This window comes from Lonchura striata, chromosome 1 (assembly GCF_050655825.1).
Source record: "Lonchura striata isolate lonStrDom1 chromosome 1, ASM5065582v1, whole genome shotgun sequence".
NCBI classification, from domain to species: Eukaryota; Metazoa; Chordata; class Aves; order Passeriformes; family Estrildidae; genus Lonchura; species Lonchura striata.
Genome location: NC_140703.1, coordinates 62,311,617 through 62,332,935, shown reverse-complemented (window position 1 = coordinate 62,332,935; position 21,319 = coordinate 62,311,617). Strand labels below are relative to the sequence as shown.

At 44.8% G+C, this 21,319-nt stretch overlaps 1 long non-coding RNA gene across 1 annotated transcript; it reads right to left on the bottom strand.

Moving 5' to 3' along the window:
* Window positions 1-8,851: 8,851 nt before the first annotated feature.
* On the bottom strand, window positions 8,852-19,441 carry LOC146768697 (uncharacterized). Its single transcript, XR_014954563.1, has 3 exons — window positions 18,403-19,441; window positions 11,986-13,283; window positions 8,852-9,795 (listed from the first exon to the last, which is right to left on the bottom strand). It is a non-coding gene; the product is annotated as an uncharacterized LOC146768697 (long non-coding RNA).
* Window positions 19,442-21,319: the final 1,878 nt, after the last annotated feature.

The window sequence follows — 21,319 nt, the reverse complement described above, 5'->3', positions numbered from 1 at the left end:
TCACTGTTTCTATATTGTACTGGTGTTAACCACAGCCACTTTTAAGATGTTGCAATGCAGTTTTACATGGGTGGTGAGGTCACCTCTTTAAAACAGGCAGATACTGAAGTTAAACGGAGGAGGAGGGAATAGGGCACCTGACGAAGTAAAACACGCTGGGTTTGGTCCAGTCCTGTGTGGTCAGGACTGTAGGGCCACAGATAAGTGTTGTATATGAATATATAAGTTGTTTCCTAGTGGCAAACTGTGCCCTTGCCTGTGTACTGGTCATTCCATGCTGGCACAGTTCCCACCCTTAACTTGAGGTGACAAAGGCAGTAAGCACTGCAGCTATCCCAGCAGGTCAGCCTCTATTAATTACAGTATTAATTCTGCTTTCTGAAAAAAGTTGAGAATAATTTCCACTTTTGTGTTGTGTAAGTTTGGAAAAAATGCTTCTTTAGTAATACTGATTAAAACTGAATCTGAGCTTATGACTTTCTAGGTGAATGAGTAGTGAAGCTGTGATTAATACACTGCAACCAGGGGAGCAAAGGAATTTGCAGTTTTTAAGCAGTAACTTAAAATGCAAATACAAGAAATTAATTTGACTTAAAATAGAAGTGGTGCTTTTTAAAGGGCTTAATTGTCTCAGTTGCCTTTATATTCTGTCTCATATTGCCTTTATATTTACTGAGTGCTTCCAGACCATAATATTGTGAAAATTGACTTTTTTTATATACTTACACAGATCAGCTTTTTCACACTCTTCAGTTATCAAAATTTGTGAAGAATTTTTTGTTTGTTTAAAAATAAAATGGACCTTTGGGTTTATTTCTTTGAAGAACAGCATCAACATATTCTAAATTCCAGTTTGGGTTTTTTTTTTTAAAGTGTTCTTTAATAAATTACTTGGAAGGCTTCAGGATTTGGGTTAGGTAATAACATTAATTTTAGTACACTGTAGTAAAAAGTAGCAAATCAATGGTAGCAAATCTGATCATTTATGTACTGAGTAGTTCTAAACTGTGGAGCTGGTTCTTGGAGCTGTTTAATTACTAAAATGAGGCCAAGCAATGTTTTGTTGCTCAGATGATTTTAGCAATAGCTCTGGCAAAGCTGGAGCCTCTTCATGAAATGGATTCAAATTGACTAAAATTGTGCTTGAAATCCAGATAAAGAGTAGATGTTTGTCAGTTAATGTTGTAAGACTTCTGGAATTAATTGTTTTGATTTTTCCTTTTGTTCTAGAACAAATCTTCAGAGAATTTTAAATCAAATGTTATCAGTGGTCAAGAGTGTTGTCTTTTTCCACCAAAATTTTTCTTCTTACAACTATGAAATGCTTGTTTTTATTCACACTGAGACACGTATTAAATATAACATATCTTTTCTATGTCTAGCTTTTTATTCTCTGCATATCTCCAATTCAGTAACTCTTCAAGCTATATTCAAGCTGTTTGTCACTTAATTTCTTGCTGTCAATTAGCTGCACACTGCCTTTATTTTCAACAGCAATATGATAAACTGATCAAAGCAAATTAGCACTGAGACCAGGTTGCTGGTCTTTTTTCTTCTTATGGCTTTATTTTTTTTTTAAACTAATACTTTTTTGGCACATAATTCTGAGGCAAGGCTAGGCGGGTCAGATTCTGGGGTCTCTATAAATACTTGAAAGTGCTAGCTGTAGCTGGGGTCTAGCTATTTTTCCTCAGATTATGGTATGGGGTCATGGGTTGGATTTGTGACCAAAACTGTTGGTGACACAGGAATGTGTTTGTTACAGCTGAGCAGGGCTGACACTGAGTCAGGGCCCTTTCTGCCTCCCACCCCAGCAGAGAGAGGGCTGGGGCTGCACAAGGAGCTGGGACAGGACACAGCCTGGACAGCTGACCAGAACTGACCATAGGGGTATCCTATAATATATGGTGTTGTGTGCAGCGTACAGAGCTGGGGGAAGAAGGGGAGGATGTTCAGAATGATGGTGTTAGTCTTCCCAAATCACTGTTAGACGTGGTGGAGCCCTGCTTTCCTGGAGATGGCTGAACACCTGTCTGCCCATGGGGAGTGGTGAATGGATTCCTTGTTTGCTTCTCTGTTCAACTGTCTTTACCTTAATGCATGAGTTTTCTCACTTTTCTGATTCTGTCCCCTATCCCACTGTGGGGGAGTAAGGAAGTGACTATTGTGGAAGGAAAGAGAGAAACAAGCAAGTGGCTGTTGTGGCACTTAGCAGCTGTCTGGTTAAACCACAACAGTCCTTTTCGCCTGTTGTGGGGCTCGAAGTACCACCAGATGTGATTGGAAGGTGCCTGATGGATTGTATCGCTATTATTATTACTATTTTGCTATGAATTGACAGGATCCTGTTTGTCATAGGGCTTGCTTGCCTGAGTCTAGTGCTCATTAGTGGCTGCTCTCTGCACTGCACTGCTGTGCTGCTTATCAGCTTGCTCTGCAGTGCCTGGGAACATTTTGATAACAGCCATGGCAATGTGTTGGGCTGGCAGATAGCCAGAGCTGCTGCTGTGCTGCTGTTCTGGACAGGCTGGAACTCCAGTGTGAACTTGAGTGGAAGGGCCTGTGGTCTGTGGATGAGTCCATGTGGGAGCTGGACACCCTGAGGCATCTGTGGCCCTGGATAAGGCCACACCAGAGCAGGTACATCTCACAGCATCTGTGCCCGTGGTTATGTGTGTGCCACAGCAGCTGGACCTCTGAAGGGATTGTGGCCCAAGGGAAGTCCATACTGGAGAAGGCGCACCTTGAAACATCAGTGGCTGCGCTTGAGGTCATGCAAGACTTCCCCAAAGTGTGTGACTGTGGATAAAGCCCAGGAGAGAGCAAATACACTCCTGGAAGGACTGTAGTCATGGGTGAGGCCATACTGGAGCAGGTTTACTTTCCAAGGGACTGGCTGTGAGTGAGGCCATGCTGGAGCAGGAACATCTCCAAAGGCATTGTGGCCCATGGAAAAGACCATGCTGAAACCAGTACACCTTAAAGCAACTGTGCCTGTGGGTAAGTCCATACCACAGCAGGTAGACCCCTGAACAGTCTGTGGTTCATAGATAAGGCTTCACTTGGAGCAGGTACACTCCTAAAGGACTGCAGTCTGTGGAAAAGTCCAAGCCAGAGCAGGGCAAGCAGAAGAGTTAACTGCAATTTTAAACCCCATGGTCTGCTCCAAAGGAACCAGAGGTGGAGATTGTAATGGAAATATCTTGGAATTGTTGTAATGTGGAATTTGGCTTGTGTGTTATAGGAATTACTACAGCAGGAATCACCCAAACCAGTGGAGGACAAGCCTTACAGGAAGCAGTGCAAGTGCAGCAGTGACCTGATGTGACCTGCCTTTGGTGCCCAGTAACTCCACACAGCACACCACATCTCCTGTCCTGACCAAAGTCATGGACTAAATTAACTCAAAGGACAAAATCCTCATTTTGTGGATGTTTGTGGATGCTTGACAAACATTTCACAGAGGTGAGCCATAGACTATATCAAGGGATGGTGACAGTGGTGGTGGGTAATGAGGATGTATGGGTAGTGTGGGACCTGAGCATGATGTAAATGGTATGGAATCAGAAATGGAGAATATGCTGGTTTGGGCTGGGAGAGAGCTAGGATTCCTCACAGGAGCTAGCGTGGGGCTATAGTTTGGTTTTGTGTGGAGAACAATGTTGATAAAACAGGGATGTGTTTATTACGGCTAAGCAGGGCTGATGCAGTCAGGGCCCTTTCTGCCTCTCACCCCACCAGTAAGAGGGCTGAGAGAGGACAGCTGACCCAAAGGGATATCCCAGACCATATGGCATCATACGCAGCATATAAAGCTGGGGGAAGAAGGAATGTTTGGAATTATGGAGTTTGTATTCCCAAGTCACCATTACATGTGATGGAGCCCTGCTTTAGTGGGGATGGCTGAACACCTGCCTGCCCGTGAAGTGATGAGTGGATTCCCTGTTGTGCTTTGCTTGTGTGCTTGACTTTTGCTTTACCTGTTAAACTGTTTTGATATCAACCCCTAAATCTTTCCACTTCTCCAAATCTCTACCCTATCCGAGTCGGGGGGGGGGAAGTGAGCAAGTGACTGTTGTGGAAGGAAAAAGAAATACTCTTCAATAACATGCCTGGAAACTGTCCAGAGAGCGCCCAGACAAAACCTCCCAGCAGCAGGGGAGTAAATACAGTACCTTAGAGATGCCTCTCCCTAATTCTTAGGGAATAAACCAATGCTTGAGGGGCAGATTGCTGTGGTTCAGCTGCAGAAAGAACTCCACAAGGCTATTTGAGAATTACCACCCATGATTTTTTGTAGTTACAAATCTCAATACAAAGAATTTTAAGTATTATTTATTTAAGTATTATTATTTATTCCCTATAAATTATAGCAGGGAGAAATAGCAGCTCTCCTCTCCCTCTCCCTCTCCCTCTCCCTCTCCCTCTCCCTCTCCCTCTCCCTCTCCCTCTCCCTCTCCCTCTCCCTCTCCTGTGTTTTTTGATTTCCTGGTGAATTTTCTGCTGGAGTAAACCTGAAATAAGTTAGACATTCAAGTAAATCAGCCCAATTCCAACCTTTTCTGTTCAATGTTACTTAAGATGTATGAAATTAAATGGAGAATGTTTGCTGGAGGGACATCCTGAGAAGTCTGGAGTGAACTTAGGCATTTGAAATGTTTGGGGATATTCTGAAACACTCCTGCCACTGGGCCAGTCCTTTTCCTGCAATGAGTAAGCAGACTCTTCTGACTGCATTTATTTAGTATGTGCTGAGCTAGGTCAACAAATGGCCTGCTTGAAAATCCCAGGCAAGGAGTTTCCAGCAGACGGTGGCAACTGCCCTCCTCAACTGGGATCCAATTTCCAACAGGAGCAAAGCCAAGCTCAACAACAAAGTTAAAAGCCAAACCATGAATAAACTGACTTCCTTACATTGTAAATACATCGGAAAAGGGCAGCAGTTCAAAAGGGAAAATGAGCCAAACTCTGATTATTTTCCTTGAAACCGAATCCCAGGGGGTGATTGTCCATTGAGATGCCCCCAGGAGAGTTGTGCTGTGCTGAGAAGCAAGAGAGTTTGAGTAGGACATGGCCAAGAGGCCTCCAAACTGTTGCACAACAGGAATTTGGGTACAGTGTAACAATTGTCTGAGGAAAGGGAAAACAGTTTCCAAAAACCTTATTCCTGAGCTAAACCAGGTTCTCAGGCCATCTTGAAGCTTAATTTTGATTCCTCAGCTGCGTTGGGTGGGGGTGGTTTTTCAGTGATGTGTATGTGGTAGTAGACACTGGATGTGGCTCAAGCCACCATGAGAAAGTAGCTACAGGCAAAAAAAAAAAAAATGTCATAATGCTCCAATTTAATTTATCTTGTACTTTGGGTGCACTGAGAGCTCTGTTAAAGTTCTCCTTCTCTGGAGCTCTAAAGGCACTGCAAAATGACAAGAGCTTTTGATCTAGCAAGTGCAAACTCAGGCCAAATCTACCTCAATCTTGGAAGTAACAGAAGGGGAGTGAATAAAACCTTTCAGCCTTTAAAACCAAAGTCAAGAAGAACAAACCTCAGTGGCCTTCAGAATGGAAAGCAATTTAAGTTCTTCATCAGGGAGTACTGGAAGCAATGGGGATGAGCTTATTTGTGTATTATTTAAATTACTGTTAGCTGCTTTCCAGTCCAACATACACTCAGGATCTCTAGAATTTGGAAGCTGGGTATCTGTGCTGAGGTTTCAGATTTCTTGCCCCACACCCCATAAATAAATCTTGTTGAAAGAATCTACCTGCATTATGCTCTCTGTGGAGGCTGCTGTAAATGGCCAGTCTTCCTTCCATTACTTTTATTACTGAGAACCTCCCCGTACTGCCTTTGCTCCTGCTTTAATTGAAGCTTTGCTAGCAGATAGCCATCAGAAAAGACATCTGCAATTCAATTAGATCTGTGCTTAAACTCATGATCTCTGCGAAACCGGGCGCTGCCAGAACTGAGTGCCCTCCATGGACTTACCTGGGGCTGCAGCCTGCCGTGCTTTGCACATTATCCCCCCCACCCCTGCCCTGCTCACCCCGATTACAGGTGCTTGAAATGAGGATCCATTCCTCACAGGCTCGTAGGAGCTCATTTCCTCTTCCTTGCATAGCCAGAGAGAAGCTGTAAACTTGGCACCGCTGAGGAGCCATGAAACCTGCTTTGTAATGTACTGAAACTAGTTACTTCTCTACTCTGCAGAATAGAATCTTTCTGCCGTGGGAGGTGGGATATTAAGGAGTTCCAAAGGGTGCTCCAGGGGTAACCTATTGCATATTTTGCATAGACATGAAAGCATGATGAATTTATAGGAATGTCCATACTAAAAGAAGCTGGGCTTTCTTGCTGACTTAATTCAGACTCTTGTGCTGTAAATAATGTGTTCCCTGGTGCCAGCTGCTCCAGGGCCACCATTTCTGCTTGCAATGACCCTATGAGGTGATTGAAGTGAGGACCAAACATCTGGGCAGCCCAGACCACTGAACCCCTGCAAGGAATAGCTCTTTGGAAGTATTTCCATGACCCTAGAAGTAAATGTTGGTCTCTAAGTGATGTCAGGCTGGTCCCTGACATGAACTACAACCTTCTTTATAAATGCTCCAGAAGAATGTTACAAAGTGCTTCAGTGGTCTTGCTTAAAGCATTTGTAAGAACTGATTTTAAAGACTTGCAAAATCACAAGTGAAGGAAACCAGAAGGGCTTTGTAGAAAAGAATCAGTTGATGAAAATCCCAGATCTGAGGAGAAATGAAAAGTGAAGGTGAGCATGAAGAGTGGATTTGGACTGCAGCTCACTGCAAGCTCTCCTGCCTTCAGGGAGAAGTGGCCCCCAGTGGATAGAGGGGAAACCAAATACTTACCTGGGGTGGGAGAGAATCGAATGGGGATCAGAATAATGCAGCTGAGTGTACAGATGGGTTGGAGCACTGTACCTGTCTGTGCCCCTGAGTATAAGCTTAGTAAAGCTTTGGTGAGAAGTCTGCAGCCATGGGCTTTCTCCATCTGCCTTTCTGCTCTTAGTTTATTTGCAATAAATCAAGTGAAATCTTACAGGGTAAGGAATTAGTCTAGCAGGGTCCCTTTCTGTTTTAAAGAGTGAGGAGCTTTGGGACTGATTTTCTACTGGAGCATCCTCGAAGCCTGCAGTGTTTTACCTTGCTCCTGGACAATCTGAGTTGTCCAGAACAATCTGGGTTTTGGCAGAGCACATGTATGTGCCTAGAGTCCCCCAGGCCATGTGTACCGAGCCTGTTGGATCAGGAGGTGGAAGGCCTGTAACACAGGGGATACAGGAGCTTTCAGCTGGCCACTGCCAACCCACCCTTCCCTTGAGGAGCTCCTCGTGAGGGTTATGCCCCCAGCCACTGGTAAGGCACATAGGACAAGGAGAGGGCTGCACCTCTGCACCCTATAGCCCAGGGGAAAACACTTCCACTTTCCATGGATTTTCTAATTTCATCTCAACATGGCTATTCATAGGCAATCTGGAGGTAAAATTAACTTGTGCCACAATTCTCTTTGCATTTCACCACACTGCTTCAGTGGCAAGCACCCCTTTATTTAAAAAAGTTTCCTTTTGGGGATGTGAAAGTACAGGTATCAGATGTTAGTAATTTAGATAGGAAAATAATCTTGTATCAATGCTAAGAAACTAATGTAAATATTAAACACTCTGTAGAATGCCACAGCAGTTCTGTACACAGTGATGTACATCCCAGGGGGACGGAAGAATCCTTCCAGCAAAGCCTGGCAGTTCATGGCTTTTCCAGCTCCTAGAAAACCAACCAATCTAGGGAAAGATTGAAATGAAAACATGTGCACCCTTTTGAGATGTTGTATATGAAAATTCTCAGGCATTAATTTTCAGAAAAAGAGAAAAGAAAATAAAACTTTATTTTTGGTTTAAATTTTCACAAAACTCCATTTCTATATATACTTCAAAGTTTGCCAATGAAGCTAGTTGGCAACATCAGTACAGAGAAAGGATATATCAGCTATCATCTCTGTTAGAAGAAAACCCAGGATAAAACTTCAGTATTGCTAATTTCTGATAATGCCAGATAGACTTGATGTTCCCATTAAAATGTGAGTTCCTGAAATAATGCTGCTCCTGTGAGATTTGTACCTTCTATTAAGAATGAGTCAGCTTCTAGCCTTGGGTTTCTGGGTAAAAGAACTGAAAATATCAACGAGCTGTAATACACCAAGCTAGAAATCAGAAAAGAAATAAGAGAAGAAAATTCCATATTTTTTTAAGGTCAAATGACATATTTGGCATGAAATTTTGGATAGTTTGACAACTCTGAAATTGTGTTGCACCAAACTTGTTCTTGTGCTGTGACAATGACATAATCTGCCTTTGGTGTCATGATGCCCTTATCCTGCAACAAATTAATTAAGGGTTTGAGGTTAAACAAATACACGATCAATCTTTCTGTTTCACGAAGTGGAACTGAATTTTTTTCCTTGATGTGTGACAGTTTTGTGATATTTAAGCATATGCTGGATTTTTAACCTTAAATACCATTTATCTCTTTCCCTCCCAAGGAGCATTTTGTATTCAGTATGTTTTATCTGGTGACTCATATTATCTGCAAATAATCAAGCTGAAATCCTAATTGCTTTTGAAGAGGGAATAAAGGATGACATTGTTCTGGATCACCAAAAGCAATTCAATCTGTTCCTCAAGGCAGGAATAAAGGTTGCAGCCTTGTTTACAAAACTGGGGAAGGCCACTCTTTTTGTGCAGATGGATGAGGAGAAACAATGTTCAGATTTGGGTTATAGAATGCTACAGCTCTACTGAGCCTCTTAAAAGTAGCATTTAGTTCAGAGGCAGTGGTGTTCATTCACTCACCCCAAAAGAATCTGGAGGTCTTTTATTATAGCTCTGCAACCTGGGCAGTGTTTGGCTCCAAGTGCTTTGCAGGAGATTGCTTCCCTGGAGCTCTTGCAGACTGTGCCCAGGCCCCAGGGCTCATCCCTTCAGCGCCCGGGGGCACGGCCACCCTGCAGCCAGCGGTGCTTTCTCAGTGGCCCCAACAGTAGGGGCAGGTCTGTGGATCCAGAGCTCTCCAGCAACAGGTTTCCTAAAGCTCAGGTTGTGTTTTGAAGGGTCAAGAGAAAGCACTGGTTTTCCATTTTCCAGAAACTGCTAAGTTAATGAGACTGAAAAATAGCAACAGCCATTTCCAGCAAAAATAACCAGCAGCAGTAATGGTCTCATCTCCAGTCCTTTACATGTTGTCCTTTCAGATCTTCATCAGGAGCACACCAAAGGACACGAGAGTTGTTTAAAAACTGGAATAATAGAATAATAGCATTGTTTCTGGTTGGTTTGCAGTGCCCAGCCCAAACCTCTAGCCTCCCAGGCTCTGGATTTAAGGGCCTGGAGGAGAAGCCATATGAAGAGCAGCTGAAGTCTTTTGGTCTGTTTTCCCTGGAGAAGACTGAGGAGAGACCTTGCAGTTTCCAAGTTTCTCATGAGGAGAAAAGCAGAGGCAGGCGCTGATCTGTTCCTTGTGGTAACCAGTGACAGCATCTGAGGGGATAGCTGAAGTTGTGTCAGAGGAGGTTCAGGTTGGATATTAGGAAATGCTTCTTCATGGTTGGACACTGGAACAGCTCCCCAGTGAAATGGTCACAGCACTAGCCTGACAGAGACCAAGAAGCATTTCCACAATGCTCACACACGCATGGTGTGGTTCTGGGGGATGGTGCTGTGCAGGCTCAGGAGCTGAACTCGATGATCCCTGGGGGTCCCTTCCAACTCAGCATATTCTGCGATTCTGTGAATAATGATTTATTGCACATTAAAATACTTACTGCTGCGTTGAAATGACAAATGTACACAATCCTATGTCTTTTGGTTTTGAACAACTTGCTTTTAAAAGATGAGAGGCTGACCTAGGGCTTAATTGTTTCTTGAGCAGCCTTTGTTCCACTGATGCTGGAAAGTCATTTTCCAGGCTGTGGCATCTGCTGACCTGAAGCATCAGGGGATGAAAGCAGACCCAAACATGAAGGAGCCTGTGCTTGGTGCCTGTTTGTGGTGCACATACTGACACAGAACCCCGGTGTGCAGGCCTGGGCTGTGCTCAGAGATGCTCCATGTGTTGACGCCACATCAGTGTGTGGTTGTGTTGGACAAACAACTCGCTGTGCCCCCAGACTGCTGCTGCTGCCTGACCTTGGGTGGTGTGATACGAGTCCTTCAACCCCAGACTGGTTCAAATGCATACTTGAAATGCAGTTCTTTGGGAAGCCAAGGACTTTCTCCTAGCAGGGTTGGGTGCTGTGCCTCTGATGGCACATGCCTGGAATGGGAGGTGATGACCTGCACCACCAGCACAGCAAATGCCATTGCTGCTGTGGGTAAGGATACAAGATAATGCTTGGGCAAACCTGAGACTTGTTATCTTCTGCTCTGGGATTCACCACATGATTGCAGGGACAAAGTAGCATAGATGTAGAATGACTGAACCTTTAAGGGACCTGGGGAGGTCGTGCGCTCCAACTTCTCACTCAGAGCAGGGCTAATTTTGGCATGAGGGCAGATGACTCAGGACCGTGTCCACCTGAGTTTTGGAAACCTCCAAGGACAAAAAATCCACAGCCCTTCTGGGGAACCTCTTCCAATGTTATTTGGGTTTTTTTCCTAATATCCAATCAGACTTTTCTTTGCTGAAACTTTTGTCTTGGCCCCATGAGGTTTCTCACCTCATTTGGGATAAAATAATTTGCAAGTTACAGATGAGGAGGCATGCCCATCTTTTCCCACTTGTGAGACCTTGTGCATGATGCTTCCCTTCTACTATCCTGAGTTGCAGACACCTCCTACAGCTGCTGTGTCCATCAGAGATAACCAGCCCTTCCTCAGCTGTGACTGTCCACATGGAAAGCTGGAATAGCTTCTGCTGACAAAGCAGGAGAAAACCTGCTTTTAGGGAGAGGAAGAGAGGCTGGCTGACTTTACCTGCTCCACCTGCAGCTCCCATGTTCAGGGGCTGCACACTTCACACCCAGCCTGCCTGTGGTGTCCATGTGTTTGGCATACACAACTATGGAAGAATTCATCTTCTCTTCAGAATGCAAATTAAGATAGAAATTACAATATGCATACAATATACAATTTTGTTTGTTTGTTTATTTTTCCACAGTGTGTAGCTGCAGTATTTATGTTGTTGGAAAGCCATGGGCTATCTGTGGAGTCATCCTGCATCCCAGGATAAAAGGCCAACATGTATGGGGCATTTGAGAAATATGGATGAAATTATCCTCAAGCAATCAACTTATTTAGGAATTGACAAAAGAGCTAGCAGGTGATTCCTTCTTTCTCTGAAAGGGACAATAATATTTAGTCTATAAAAAGCTTTTTAAAAAAGCTTTTTTGAGTTGAATCCATCAGAATTTTTTCAATTAAGTGTTTTTGACAGAAGATACTGATCAAAATTAAAATTACTCCAAAATAGCTAATTATGCTACAAAAAGGTCATAAAACTGCAGAGGAAAAATAGACTAGGAATACTTTCAATTCATAAGTTGCTCATTTTAAAAAATGTGGAATTTCACAATAATATCTTTAAAGTTATATGTTCTGTAGGGTTTTTTAACATGTCATGAAATCATCACAGTGCATAATAACATCTTATCATTTCTAGCTCAGAGTGTTGCCTGTTTGTTGTAGTGAAACAGTTTGGCACCTGATCAAAGTGTCTCCTGCCTGTCTTGTAAAAAAAATAATGTCAAACCTCCATTACAACACAGACAGGAGACACTTTGATCTAGAAAAGAAAGTATGTTAGTGTTTACTAAGTGGCAGATGGTTTTAATAGTTTTAAAATGAAACAGAATAAAAAAAATAATAAGGTTTTCCTATATAATATGCAAGACAAATGAAATGCCATGAAATCATATGAAAAAAAAACCCTGAACCAGAGATAAAAACGAGGAAAGAGCATTTCTTAAGAGAAAATTACCTTTTTTTGGTAAGGGTCTTTTCCTTTGTCATTTGCTTTTGACCAGGCTGGATTTGCCAGGCACTGAGTCTGCCCTGCACTCTGCTGCTGGGATGTGGGCATGAAGCTGGCAGGACTGTGAGGCTGGAAGTGCCTGACTTGTTTAAAAAGAGAGATGAGGTTGATCCATGTGACAAGGATGACTCCTGCGTTGTTGCCATTGGCTCGTTTAATGTCCAAGGAAAATTCCAGATCAGCAAATATGCCTATTCTTGGCAAATATATTAAACAAAAATAAATCCCCAAAGAGCTGCCCAATCTGGAGCATAAACTTGAGACAGTTATCTGTGGTACTTGTGGATCTGTTCCAGGAAACAGCGTGCTGAGCTCCACGTCTGACTCCAACTATTTGGGAATGGAGTGCACCAGCATCACACCGTATGTGTAAGCATATAACAATAACTACTGTTGTTATTATTGTTATTGTTATTGTTGTTAGTCCTCCAGTATCAAACAGAATCATATGCTAGTGTGTACACACTGAACAGCACCCAGAAATAAATAAATATACAAAATGCTTCCTGGTGAGAGCAGAGGGAAATCAGACCAGCTTCAGACTGGCTTACCAATATGGTTTAAATCGGAACAAAGCAAAAATGTCCTTTTCTGTTGCAGGTCCTTGCAGTTAGGTATGTTGGTAGAAGCCCAGTGAGGGTTCCTATTCCCCTCTGAAAACTCATCCTGCCCTGCTTTAACTGTTATCCAGTAATTAACAGTGAAACCTTCGCTGCTGATTGTAGGATCATTTAGGTTGGTAAAGGTCATCAAGTCCAACTGTAGAGCAACAGCTGAGCTTGCAGCTGCCAGCAGCATGGCTGGCTGGTGGTGGGACATCCCACTGGTGTCCTACCACAGGCTTCCAGCTGCACAGGCATCTGCCAAATGGAAGAGCAGCTGACTGCTGGCCTTCCTGCATCAGACTGTGGCGAGTCCTCAGAAGACATGAGATGGCCAGAGATGTGTTTGCTTTTGTGCCATCAAAACTGGGGGTGACCAAGCCCGAGGCACAGCTGTGCTGTCAGGAGAGGCAGCTGTGGCATGGAGTGGCTCGACTTCCTGACTGTCCCTGAGGGCCTGCCTGAGCCTGCAGTCCTCCTGTGTGCTAAGAAGCTGGGCATCTACCTGCCTTACCTGTCTGCAGGATGGAGCCAGCACAACTTGCATTGTGTCCCGAAAACTTTTCACGGTGAGATTCCTTACATGTGGCTCTGGGTGCCAGCAGCTTTCCACTGTGGTATTCATACCAGGCCTCTGCATGCCTGTGGAAAGCAAGGTCATGGCACACAAAGAGTTATTGCAGGAGGAAGCACAGGAAAGAGGAAAGACAGATTTCAAGCCTCGAGTCAGCCAGAAAGCTGAAATTTTAGGAAGCCGCACTGAAAAGATGAAAAAAATAAAGAAAAGAAAGGGAGATTTGAATGGATCCAAGCCTGCTGAGCTGTATAAAGGAGAAAAACAGTGCAGGCATGAAACTCTTCCAGCTGCTTTCCACAGACCAGGCACAGCAAATTTGTCACGGAAGTAAAGCAGAGAAAGGGAGTGCAATGGGTCAAGGCAAAGAGGGCTCATGGAGGGAAGGGATGCTTTCTGCCTCTGGCAAGGCCAGAGCACTGAGTCCACTTCTGCATGTGGGCCTGTGACCAGCACTGGATTTTGGGTGCCCTTGGGGAGGCACAGCAGGGATGTGCATGGGGCTAGATGGGGAAATATCCCCTGGGACTGGCAAAAGCAATTGTGTCAGCTCTGTCCCCAGGCAGTCGGGGAAAGTAAGGAGAAGAGTGAGCACTGGCTGCTTGGTCTGCCTCCTGCAAGACCTGCCATCCCTCCCTTCATGCAGCAGGTGAATCAGGGGGAACACACAAGGAAAAAAAAAAAGAAAAAAAAAGGAAAAAAAAAGGAAAGAGATAAGAGAAGCTGCTCAGTGTAGGAGATGAAGTAGTTAGGGAGAAGATGCCTTTCAGGTGTGACACGGTGTGTCGAGAGTGTCCACGAGGGAAGGTTACCACTCATGCCTGGTGGGAAGGCAATACCATCACGTCCTGCAATCAAGCAGCCCTGTGAGAGACTGAAATGTTAATGGTTAATGACTCAAAACAATGGCCCATTTGTGGAAGCACCCCCCGAGGGGGAGGAGGTGAGGTTTTGGGTGTATGATGGCAAACCTCTGGTCTGCATAAGAAGGGGGGCTGAACAATCACCACTGGAGGCCTCAAACAGCTTTGAGGCTGATAAGAGGCAGATCCCGTGCCGTGGGATGGTGCTTTTCACCATGCCTATTGCCCTCCCTTACATAAGTCACTCAGCTGTAAAACTCCCCCCACACCTCCACCTGGGAAAGGTCCTGAGGGTTTTCATCCCTCCTGATGGGGCATTCCTGGCTCAACTGCGCTGACGTGAGAGGCAGCTGTCATGTCTTAGAAGGTGTCACAAACCATCAAAGACCCCCAAAGTGCCCCCAGACTCATTTCTGAGGCTTCCCACCAGAAGACTAAAAGCTCACCCCCAGGGGAGGTGCTGGGGGCTCCCACTGAACCTAATTTTATTTGAAGCCATTGAACTTCGTGTTTTAAGGGCTTTTTCCCCCACCCTCAACAGATCAAGATTGTGATCACCGTTTAACCCAGGGACGCTAAATTGCAACAATCAAGTCTTGCTATGAGATCCATATGTGGTGACATGTTTCTACTCTTACCTTTTCTGTTTCTTTCTTTTCCTTTACACATTTTCTTAAGTGAAGGATATTTTTATACTTCATATTGACATATTACTGTAGATAACAGTAAGCAAAACAGTTACATGCCTGCTTTCCATTGCAACCAAATTGTTCTAAAATAAATCCTATATCTATCTATATCTATATCTATATCTATATCTATATCTATATCTATATCTATATCTATATCTATCTATATTATCTATATCTATATCTATATCTATAGCTATATCTATCTATATCTATCTATATATCTAATCTTACAAACACTGATCGTCCACTGTCCTTTTAACAGCACCCCAAGGGAGCTGTTAAAAAGAACCTGGGTTGCCCCCACCTTTTGGGGCTGGGTGTAACAAACCTGCTGGATGGGATCCAGCCTGTAAACCCAGCTCCAGGGGGATGGGATGGGAAGAAGACCTTAGGTGACATGCTATGGTGTTGTGGAGAGAGAAAAGCACGGGGAAGAGAACTGACAACTGGTCCCATAGGAAAAGAAAGTTACAATAAAGGATATGTAGTAATAGGACGAGGGGTGAAGGCTTTAAACTGAAAGAGGGTGGGTTTATTTTAGGTATTAGGAAAAAATTATTTTCTTTGGGGATGGTGAGGCACTGGCACAGATTGCTCAGAGAAGCTGTGGATGTCCCATCCCTGAAAGTGTTCAAGGACAGGTTGGATGGGGCTCTGAGCAACCTGATCTAGTGAAAGGTGTCCATACCCGTGGTAGGGAGGTTGGAATGAGGTGATCCTTAAAAGCCCCTTCCAACCCAAACCACACTATCATTCTATGAAAAAGGGTTTATGGGTAGAAGCCACGAGGTTAATGAATCTAGCAGCCAACCTGAGGTGCAGTGTGTGCTTTTCACCTTTGGTATTTAGAAAAGGCCTATAAGAACCTGCTCTAATACATAAAAGATATGGGCCTGTGCATATAACTTCCGGGTTCAGTTAGGGTCCTCCCTGGGAAGGTTCAGGTTAGACTTTGAGATAAGGGCTGAGCAGTGAGAAGTCACCCACTGGAGCGAAGCTTCCTGGATTTACATGGAGCTTGGCAAGTGATTCAGAAATGGCTTCTGCCAGCAGGAAATGTTTGCCTAAACACAGCTCCCCAGGCCATCTTATTAAAGTTGGAGTCTCTGAGAGACAGCACTAAACCCATGTCATTATCAGTGCTGTCTTTTCAAGATGGGTCTCCAGATAATGGCACTAATTCTGTCTCTCAGGCAAAATTTCCATGTAATTTGCTGGAGGCTGTGCACAAAAAATGAACGTCCCTCAGAGTTCAATACTACAAATGTTTTTGCTCAGAAATCAATCTGTTGATTGAGGGGGTCATTTCATGCTAGAAAAATTGTGTTGTCTCTGAAATCCAGCCATGAGCTTATGGAGAAGAGGCTGCCTAGTCAGATGTGTGCTCTTGACTCGGTCTCTGCCAGAACACCCTTGAGCTCCTGTGCTCACTGCTTCCTCCACTGCCTCCTCTTCCTCCTTAGCATCCCAGTGCTCCAGGTGCTCTGGGGCAAAACTTTGTTTTCCTACAGGGCTGGTTCAGTGTGATGAACATGTGGAAAGAAAGCACAAGAAGCAGCTTTGTGCTGTCTGCCCAAGGATCCTTGAAATGACTGGGCACCTCGTTGAGACATGGAGCAATAGTTTGGAGATAATGATAATTTAAGACATAACTCTAAGAAGCTGTTTTTAATGTTTTCTTAAATAATTTCCCTCTTGGCTAAAGGTCACAGGACAAAAAAGACACAGCAGTCCAAGTATGGCTGTTCTTAAGCACCAATCCCAGCTTGGCCAGACTTTGCTGAACACTTGCAAGGAGGTAGCCTTACACAGTGATTTGTACCAGCACACTTGTGTAAAAAGATTATGTTGGGATACATCCAGCGTGATCACTGGAACATGTAAAACATGCCTTTGAAAGCAAGTCAAGGTTTGTGGAAGCTTGAGTGGGTTGGAAAGGCCTCTAGGTACCAGCAGAGCACAGCACAACTCAGGGATCAAATGTTCCAGTCCCCCATACCCCACATCCCTCTCTGAAAAGGTGGCCCAGTTCATCCCCGTTAGAAGTCTCTAATGAGCTTGTAACCTAAAACTATAAATACAGGAGCAGATTTTGTCACTGGGGCTCACCCAAAAGTCTTCCGTTGAGAGTGAGTACAACTATTCCAGATGGCAGCAGCGGCAGTCACTGCCTTCCCAACACCAGATAACAACCTTCAGCAGAACAGGCCACCAAAGCCCCTGCACCGCTGCCCAGGATCCCAAGTACCGAGCAAATCCCCACCAGCCAGTCCAGACATGCTTTCTGTCAAGACTTAGCCATTAAATATTGAATGTTGGAAGTTTGGGGAGGAAAGGTAGCAAATAAAGTTTTATTGCTATTTCCAGAGGTACAAACATGAGTTTCTGGGGGAACCATGCCAGGCTGGTGACTGCTTTCCAATTTCCTGCTTTCCCTTGCTGCCCACCCTTTGGAAGTGTGTTCCTACCTGGTCTGCAGGAAAAAAAAAAAAAAAAAAACCAGATAGAGCCAGCAGCTGGATCCTACAGGGGACTTCTCCTGTGGCTCCAAAAATATGGGTGGGGAGAGGGGGAAAAGAAGTTTTCGGTTGTTACTGCTTTTCTCTTTTGCTCTGCTAGCTCATGCAAAAACAGATGCAGAAAGACAAGATAAGGAACTCTGTGGTTTCATATTGTAACCTCAAACAGCAAACACTCCTCAAAAACAGTTTACTATGTGGTCATATTGCTTCGAAGAAAGGACAAGAAGCCCAACTGAAAAAAAAACACAATATAGTAATTGAAAAATAATATTTAGTCACAGAGGAGCTATAAATAAAATATAAGATTTGAAAGTCTCAACAACTCAATAGCCCTTCTCGCTCAGGAGGTTTCTTCTTCTTTTTCTCTTGTAGAGATGCTTCAGTTGCTATTGATACAGGCACCTCCTCCCAAAAACTGGCTAAATAGTTTACCCACCCCCCACAAGTCCCATTAAAATAGATGCTTTTCAGCATGTGCCAGGAATAGCCTTATGTGAAATGTGCTAAGATGTTGCAACTTCTATTGGGTTTATTTTGAGTGAATAAGATGAAGCAGCATAAGGCAGAGCTCTGAGGCTGGGGACAAACGTGGAAAGGAGAAGTTCATTAATTTATAGTGATTTTAAACTGTTTGGTTTCGTTTTCATGTGTACTGCTAGCATGGCACTACAGAATAGGTTGAAGTTTTAAAAGAAAAAAAAATAAAACAAACCACAAACATTAAATACCAATATGCTAACTATAGCACTTGCAGCTTCACAGAAAAAACAGATGTTCTCTAAATGCAGATGTTGCCAGTCCTGAAATAACAGCTGGCATATACTGATAATTACTAATTGGACTTGTTCAGTGGGTAGAGCTTAGCAGCGGCACAGTAAAGGCAGAGTAACAGACTGACTCCCCAGCTCCAGAGAGTGTCTGAATTATTTCTTTGGCTTCCCTTTCTTCTTCCTTTTCCTTGCCATTTTTAATTTCAGCCTTCCAACAGCCTCTGCAACATGTCTGCTTGATGCCAAGCATGGAAATTGAGCTTCAAACACAATCTTGGTGCAGGTAGTGCAAAGTCCCACCAACCAGCACAAGGCAACTCAGCAGGAACATCATCCTTACCCCAAGGGGTGAGACCTGGAGCTGCATGGGCCTGTGAGCAGAGGAGACACAGCGGCAGCAGTGGAGAATCCCAGGCTCTTTATGCTGTGAGTGATCACTCCTGCTGTTAGTCGTGGGCACTTCGAGCTAAAATGCTGCCTCACACATCAACAAGCGGCAGAAGCGAAAGCAAAAAACAGACTGTCTTGATTTAAAGTAAACATGAGAAAAACAAATCCACCCAAACCCCCACGCCATGTTATCAGAAAGGCACCAGGCTGTAAGAATGCTGTGGGTTGAAGTAGCCTGTAATAGTTGATTTTGAGTTGCATTTTTTTGTAAGAAAAGCAAGTCAACAAGTTTTTCCTAAGGACTGGAAAATGCCAAGAGCTGTAATATACTTCTTTTAAAATTTGTATTCAGAGATGTGAGGACAATTCAATGGGAAAGCTGGATTGTAGCCAAACACATCTGGGGAAGAGTCCCACTTACCATGGTGTAGTGGGTCATTCTGTCTGGCCACACAAAAATTCTGGCAGTGGGTCTCCCTCCACCCCCTTGTGACACCAGAAAATCTCCTTTCCTCCTTTCCTGGGGAATACTTCACAGCTGAGATGGAGGGAAGGGAAGGAGTACATCTGTGCACTTTCCACCTATCTCCGTTTCTTGGTAGGTTTAGACCAAGGAAGAACTGTAAATGAGTTTTGAGTCAAGGCACACTAGGCTGGGATTAAAAGCCCTCCTTCATAAGCCAGCTTTCGGCTATTGCCACTTCGGCAGCCCAAGTGCTGGTGAGCCTCCATGGCTGGGTGGGCTCCCAGCCTGGGGAGCAGGGCCAGCGCCGGAGCCTGGGCACAGCTGCTGAGGCCACAGGGGAGGATTTGGATCCCTCAGGCCACCAAGCCTCCACTGCCCTGAGCCATCTGTGCATGGACACAGACATACACATTCACACGGGCTTGTTTTTGCTGCAGGGTGTGGCTTGACACTTCCTCTCTGGTTTCACTGGGTCAGAGATACACTTTGCAATGAACAGGCAGGAGGTTTTCATCCCTTTTCAAGAGGAAGTCTGGGAAAAAGAAGCCCTGCCTTCTCCAGGCCCCCGGGAAGCAGATGTGAGTGACCCCCAGAGAGCCCCGCTAATGCCCCCCAGGTTTCACTGTACTTCACACTTGCCTTCCAGATCCACTGTTTAGCCATCACTGCTTTCTTATTTCATATATATTAAGTAATTGTAAGTACGTGTACACAAATAATTACAGATATATGTGTTGTCTCTGTGTTTTGGGTATAATTGTCTCACTTCCACCTTCCCTATGGAGGACTGGTGCAGAAGGGACTCCTGGTGTTTGTTCCTCTGGCCCTCCAAGAGTGCACATCCCCCTAAGTCCCCTTGCCCACCAGAGGCTGTGGCACTGGAGCACTTGGGGGGGGCATGGGAGGTGAGGACACTTGTCTAAAGAAGCCTTGTGGGTCCCTTCAATCCCCAGTGTGTCCCCACCCTGTGGCCCCCATTCTTCCTGCCATTGGTGTCATGTCATGCCTGGCCCCCAAACTCCTATGTCTCCCCCATGTTTCCACATGCTCTCCCACGTGCCCCCATCTTTCATTACTTCTCCACGTGTCCTGCTGTGTTTCCACACCTGTCCTTCCATGTTTTCCTGCATGCCCTGCCATGCTCCCCTCTGCCCCACCACATGCCCATGTGTCTCCTGTGCCCCCACATTCACCTCCCCTGGGAACCTGTCCCTTTGCACCCTCTTAAGTGTCTCCGTGTGCCATGCATGCTTTCCACACCCTTCACACATCCCACCAAACCCCCTGCATGTCCCCAGTGGTCCCCAATGCTTGTCCCACTATGGCTCCATGCCTGTCCCTTGCACCCTCCTTGCATGTGCCCCACCAGCTCTCCCAGCTGGCCCATTCCTTACTTCCCTGGCAGTAGAGTCTGCTGACATCTTGGTACAATGAGCTACCAAACGCTGAGGTGTCAGTTTCTGATTTTGGGAGAAGCAGCATGGTTGCCATCTAAGATGAAAGCAAAAACCCCTTTCCTCTTGTGACAAGCACTACTTGTTTCAAGCCCATGTGAGCACAATCTTGAGTGTTTTGGTGTAAATTGCCTGCTTGTGACACACAAACCAGTTCCTGAAAGAGTGCAGTGGGCTCACTGGCTGCTTTGGTCTGGGACTGTCTCAGCTTTCAGGATATAGCACGTCTCCAGGAATTATTTCAAGCTGTAGCAAGAAAACACATGGCAAACTGTCCAGCTGCTTGCAGTAGCTCTGCAACAAGATCTGTATTGTGAAAGTATGACAAAAAATGGCAGGAGAGAGAGGGTGCCCCATGGCATAGCTCCATGGCCAGGTGACTTCTACTGTAACTAATGTAGATTGTTATTGACAACTGAAAAGCAATAAACCTCTTGCTACATGCCTTTTAGGCCAAATTTTGGCTGGCAAACAAGGAATGTGATGGACCTTCCCAAGGCTGGTATTCTGGTGTTTGCTTTGGATATTGACATTTTATATGCCATTGTTAAGGGCTGGGAAAAAAAGCCAGTTATTGACTGGGACACAGCTATCTTTGTGGAAAGGCATAGGGGCCTCCTTTTCATATTGTTTTCGTGCCTTCTCATTTACTGGGTGTGGAGAGAGAAAAGCTGTGTCTGTGACACTGTGTGGTGCACAGACCTCCCACCCTGGATGCACACTGAGGTGACAGCGTGGCCGATGGAGAAGGCCAGCTTGGGTGGACTGATTTCACATCCAGCCCAGCATCCATCTCCAGATGTGACCAGATGTTTTGGGAGGAGCGAGGACAGGGTTTGTAATGATTCTCTTGCCAGGCTCTGAGATCTTTGTTCACTTCCTGCAGGTTCCTAGTGTTTGACCTGCTTTCTTGACTGCTGCCAAGCGCTGAGCCCGTGCTTTGATGG